The following is a 6000-nucleotide window of genomic DNA, read 5'->3' as shown; positions in this document are numbered from 1 at the left end:
TGTGTTGGATTTTAGTAAAAACCAAAATCGTTATTATAAAAAAATATTAAATTTTTCCAGGGGCATATTTTCCTTCGGGTTTAAATAAAAGTACAAATAAGTTATTTTTAAAAATATAATTATAAATATAAAATACTAATAATAATTTACTTGAGTGAATATGATAGGAATGGCCAAAAAAAATGATGCAGTCCAGGTTGCGATGACGATTCGTCTCGCCTGGCTGATGGTGCAGGTGTACTGAGCCCTCATTGGATGGACTATCGCGTAATATCTGTAAATTAATTAATTGATTTGTAGACTAAGAGCAGATACAGACAGCGAAGACACTCGAGATGTCGCAACGTCAACATAATCTCCTTGATATCGAGTATCGATACCGACACTTGCTGTTATCAGCAACTCATATATCGTCTTGTACTAAAGATGATGCCTCAGGCACCACCCAGTTGAGCTTTAAAGTCTGTGCCCTCTGATAAATAAAACCTCCAAACCGGGACAACTAAAAAATTTATTTTTATTTGTCTGGTGATTTTTTAAAAATTTAAGTAAAAAAGGCTGCAAAGGATTAAAAGGTTCAATAAAGTTTTGATGGGGTTAAAAAAACGGATGTACAAAGCAAAATATGAATGCTCTGCTCAAACTCGGCGAGTTGACACGATCGACTCATGAATATAAACTCACACTCGTGTCCATTTTATCATTGAACCCTAATATCAATAACAAAATTGTCTACTCACTGAAAATTTTTTCAAATGATAATTTAGCAGTAAATTGGCTTATAAAAATACCATCTGGACGTCAAACTGAAATAATAATAAACAATTAGACGGTAGATTTTAATAAAAACGTTAAATATTTTTCTATTGTAAGGAAAAATATATAACTTGTGTCATATATCAGGAATGATGAGTTTATTGGTCAGTCTCATGTACCCATCATCCCATCATCCTGTGCCTCGTTGTCCTTAAATTTAAAGGCACGCAAGAGAACAATGCCCTGAAGATTTATAGCCTCTAAAGGACTCTTTAGTAAGTCGAAACATCTCCTCGAAGAAGAGGAAAAGGAAAAGGACGAGAAGCAGGAGCAGGAAGAAAAAATTTATAATTTTGTAAAGATGAAGTTGTTTCCTGTCCACGTCCATCTCAGACTCTAAAATTTTACCTGAGAGAAAAAAACCGTCCTCGGTTCGGTGTGACGAGCGCTGGTGGGTCCGGCTTGACCAACCGATTTTCGCAAACCCAGAACTAGTGGCCAAAGTTCGGGCTCAAACCAACTACTGCCTGCCTTTTAAACTTTTATTCATCTCCTTCTTCCTCGGTCTGGTCTCCATCTTAGGGAACCTGCAGCGAGTGGTACAAAGCAAGATGAGAATTATTTTTAAAAACTCCCTCTACACTATTATATACATATATACATATATACTATTACTTTATTTTAGTAGTTATCGAGAGTAAACGACTACGACGAGGGCACCCCGTAGATCCGTCGCAGTGTGAATGCGTCAACACGCTCTTCAAAATTATAAATTTACTGTTGAGATTTCTCCTAAAACATTTAACATAAGCCCAAGAGTGTCATCTAAAAAAAAATTTTTTTTTTGTCTATAAAAAAGAAATCAAATCTGTAGCGACAAAAAAAAATATCGCGGAAGTTGATAATTTTTAACGGCTCGTAGATTGACTGGAAATAATTACGTTTTTTTTTATTTGTTTATTTGTTTCAATGCGAGAGAGATTTAATTTGAGGATTAGTTAAAAATAAACCGTAAATAATCCACCCTTTGATCGACTGAAGTTGTCAGGCAAATATTTATATTGTGTGCGTAAGTGTGGGGGGGGGGGGGTGTAGAGGGAAAATATTGTCTTTGTAGACAGAAGAAGTTGTCGATAGTTTGCGGTTGGATCGGTGATCATAAATCATCTACAAGTTTTTGGCTGATTATTTATGCACTATTGCGGTTTGAAAACGCTCAGTGTTTGGTATGGCACCAAAAGATATTCTCAGATAAAATACTGTTCCTGTGGTCACCTCTGTGGTCTGCTCAAAAGGTGCATTTAAGATTTTTAAAAAGTTTAGTATTGTATTTTGTATACATTTGCACTTTCTTTACATTCTATTCCTTTCGTTTAGGTGAAAGATGATGGATAATTTTAAGGAAAGTTTGAAAAAGTCCAAGAAAATAATTAAGGGTTTGGACATTTTACCAATGCATGTATTTTTGAAGATGATAGAAAAGGCGAAAAAAAATTTTTTTCTATTTTTTGAGACGGGCGCGGAGGATTCAAATTTGAATGGATTAAAATTTTATTGATAAGAAATATTTAAAATTTTTGATGTAGAAACAGAATAAAAATGCTTTGAAAAAATATTTCTCACTGATTTTAATCTATAGAAATAAAATTTTAAAGTTAAAATTTGCAAAGAAATGCAGTCTATGTATCAAAATTTAAAAAAAAAATTTTTAGACTAAAATTTTGTTTTTCAAAATTTTGCATTAACCATTTTACCCCGGGTTACGAAGTTATAGATTGCCCATTATCGTAATTCAGCAGCTCCATGCTCTCAATGATTTATTCTGTAAGATATTCTACATTTTCTTCCATGTGTTCAATAAATGCATTTTTTTCCAGAAATCATCTAAAAATAAATTTTTTCATTTCATGCATTTTTTCATTTTCTAAGGATAGTCCATTGTAATAATTTTTTCATAAACGGTTTCAATGTTGAAAAATTACCACTGTCCAAACCTGAGTTACGTATTGAGTATTGTTGCACAAAATATTCCAAAATATTTGCTGCAATGCTTCCACAGCAAAAATGGCTCAGAATACCATTTCGTCACAAGTTATAACTTATGCCAGCCAACATATATCTTACTTAGCTTACCTGTTTCGTCTTATGGTTTAAATAAATTTATAAAAATACCAACAGGAGCGTAAAAAAAAAAGTATCAAGTAAATAAAGCGAATCGAAAGAGGTGTCAGTAGTTTGAAAATTTCGGTGAAAAACCTGAAATTTATCAACAAGCGTCAAGCATACCTGGGATTCTAACACTGATATGCTGCCATCAGTGTGTTATTATCGCCTTGTTTGAGTTTTCATCAACTCCATAATACAATCTAACGATCCCGTGAATAATTCGTCACAAAACACCCTGAAGTCTTATTATGGCCAGAAAAATCCCACCTCCGGGGACTATTGACGAAAACGGGAATGAGAACATGGACGAACAGAAATTTTTTAAAAAATGGAATGAATTTTTTTAGGAAAAAGCATCGGTCAGCAATTATTCGATCCATGTGTACTGAATATTGTTTAAAAATACTTGTGTGTGAAAAGGACCCCCAAGAGCTCGGGTTAACACACCGTTACGTTGACGCGTTCACATTCAGACGAATTTTCATGCCCAAAAACAAACTTGCTGCTGATGTTCCAATGCTACTTGTTTCGAATTATCGACAGCTAATGTTTTATTTTTTAACACATGGGGTTTTGCAGACCCCAACCTTTGCCTTCTGTATGAATTAAAATATTTTGAGAACTTTATTTTGACAATTTCTATTTTTATTTTTATTGTGTATGCAATTTTTCGGGGACAATTAAAAATTCTCTTGGGTCAATAAAAAATTTCTTCTAGTCTTAAGACAATTTTTGTTTTCAATTTACGATTCAAAATATTTCTCAAGGTCTATTTACTTAATTTTACTTTGTAACTCAGTAAACATTACTATTAAGTTATTAAACTCTATGAGAATGCGATTAGAGAAAATTAAATTTTAATTGATTTTTGATAAAATTTCTAATCTTATGTTATTATGAATATGATTTTATGTTTTATTTGATAAAACTAATTATGCAAAATACTGTAATCTAAAAAATCAAAAAAAAAAAAAAATTAGAATCTTTTTTTAACTTCCCGCTAAGAAAATCGACGATTTTCAAAAATTTCGGGAAGTTATTGTTTTCACCCCGATTTTTGAAAATCGAGTTTTCATCAGATGTCGACGTTTTGAGGTCCTACGAAGCTATTCTGACTATTTTCAGAATGATGTCCGAGTGTGTGTGTGTGTGTATGTATGTAAACTCTTTGTAACTTTTGAACTAATGAATCGATTTGGATGGTTGAGGTGGCAATCGAAAGAGCTTATTAGCCTTCAACTTTTCTGAAAATCTTCGAGCTCGAAAATGCTATTACATGCAATTGTTTTTTTATGATCTTTTCAAGCTCTAACAAGTCATGCTCTTATGATGAAGTTTGAAAATTTAAGAATCGAAAATCGTCAATGAAGCGGTTTTTTAAATTTAGTTCCTGATTATGTTCAGTAAAATAAGTGTATTGAGGCAGAAAATAATGTCGGGGATCAAAATCAAGATTTAAATAAATTTTGACTCATGTAAGAAACAATAAAATATGAAATATCCGATAAAAATATTAAAAACTACGTTTTATCGATTTTTTTGTTAATAATATGATTTAAACTAAAAACCAAGTTCGATGACACTATATGATCAAAAGAAACCATGAAAAAGATGAGTTGGTATGATATCAGGCACATTTTAGTACGTTATATTCTGATTTATCCGGAAAAAATAACATAAAATGTTATTTTTTTAACTTTTCAACGCCGATATCTTTTGAATTAATCAATCGATTTTGATAGTTGATGTGGCAATCGGCGCGTTTTATTGAGTTCTAGAGCTGATTAAAATTTGAAACCGATCGCGTCAGTCGTTTCGAAAATATTTAGAAAATACCGTTTTTCACCATTTCTTTCTCCCGCGATAACTCTCGAACGAATTATCCGATTTTTAAGTTTGAGGTGGCAATCGACGCGTTTTATTGAGTACTAGAGCTGATTAGATTTTAAAGTCGATCGTATAAGTCGTTTTTGAGAAATAAATAAAAAACTAAAAAAAAAATTTTTTTTTTTTTTCGTAATTCGCAAATATTTTCGAGTCTATTCGATCAAATAATCTGAAATTTCCAGGAAAGTTGAAGGCCAACAAGCTCTTTCGATTGCCACCTCAACCATCCAAATCGATTCATTAGTTCAAAAGTTACAAAGAGTTTACATACATACACACACACACACACACACACACACACACACACACACACACACACACACACACACACACACACACACACACTCGGACATCATTCTGAAAATAGTCAGAATAGCTTCGTAGGACCTCAAAACGTCGACATCTGATGAAAACTCGATTTTCGAAAATCGGGGTGAAAACAATAACTTCCCGAAATTTTTGAAAATCGTCGATTTTCTTAGCGGGAAGTTAAAAATTTTTTTGCTTTCGTGTCCACCAATGAAGTGTAAGTTTCCTTTATGTATATTACATATAAAAATTTAATTTAATGAAATTTGATCAATTTCTAGAAATTGTTTTTTCAATTACCCCATTTTTCCCGCCAAAAATAAAAATTTCATTTTTTCACGGCAGCTGAAAATTTTATCTATTTACTTAGAATATCATTAAAAACAAAAAGATTTAGCGTATTTTAGTCATCGAAAGTATTTCTTTAAGCAACCCTTCTGTTCCCCCTCCCTTATATATTTTCGAAAATATATGGCAATATTTATTTAGATATCACATCGATATGTATACGACCCCATAATACAATCACAGTTAATTACAGTTCATTAAAATATCATTATATACATTTTAAAATATCATTATATTGTGAGTCATCATGTAATATTCTAAAATAATATTAAAATATCATTAGATCTATTGTAGAAAATACTACCTGCACAAACCGGGGTAAAATGGGCCCAATTTTGCGAATGAAAATTTTTTTCTTAACATTACATTCCCTCTAAAACATAAATATTCTCATATATTTCATACATTTATCCATCTAAGCCTCGTTTTCTCCTTATTTTCACTGACCTCAGGGTCTCACCCCCACCCCTACTTGCTCATTAACAAAATTACATATTAAATCCCATCTTATAACAACTTCTAGATGTTTATCAT

The sequence above is a fragment of the Microplitis demolitor genome, chromosome 2 (genome assembly GCF_026212275.2).
Source record: "Microplitis demolitor isolate Queensland-Clemson2020A chromosome 2, iyMicDemo2.1a, whole genome shotgun sequence".
Classification (NCBI taxonomy): domain Eukaryota; kingdom Metazoa; phylum Arthropoda; class Insecta; order Hymenoptera; family Braconidae; genus Microplitis; species Microplitis demolitor.
This window is presented reverse-complemented; position numbering follows the sequence as displayed.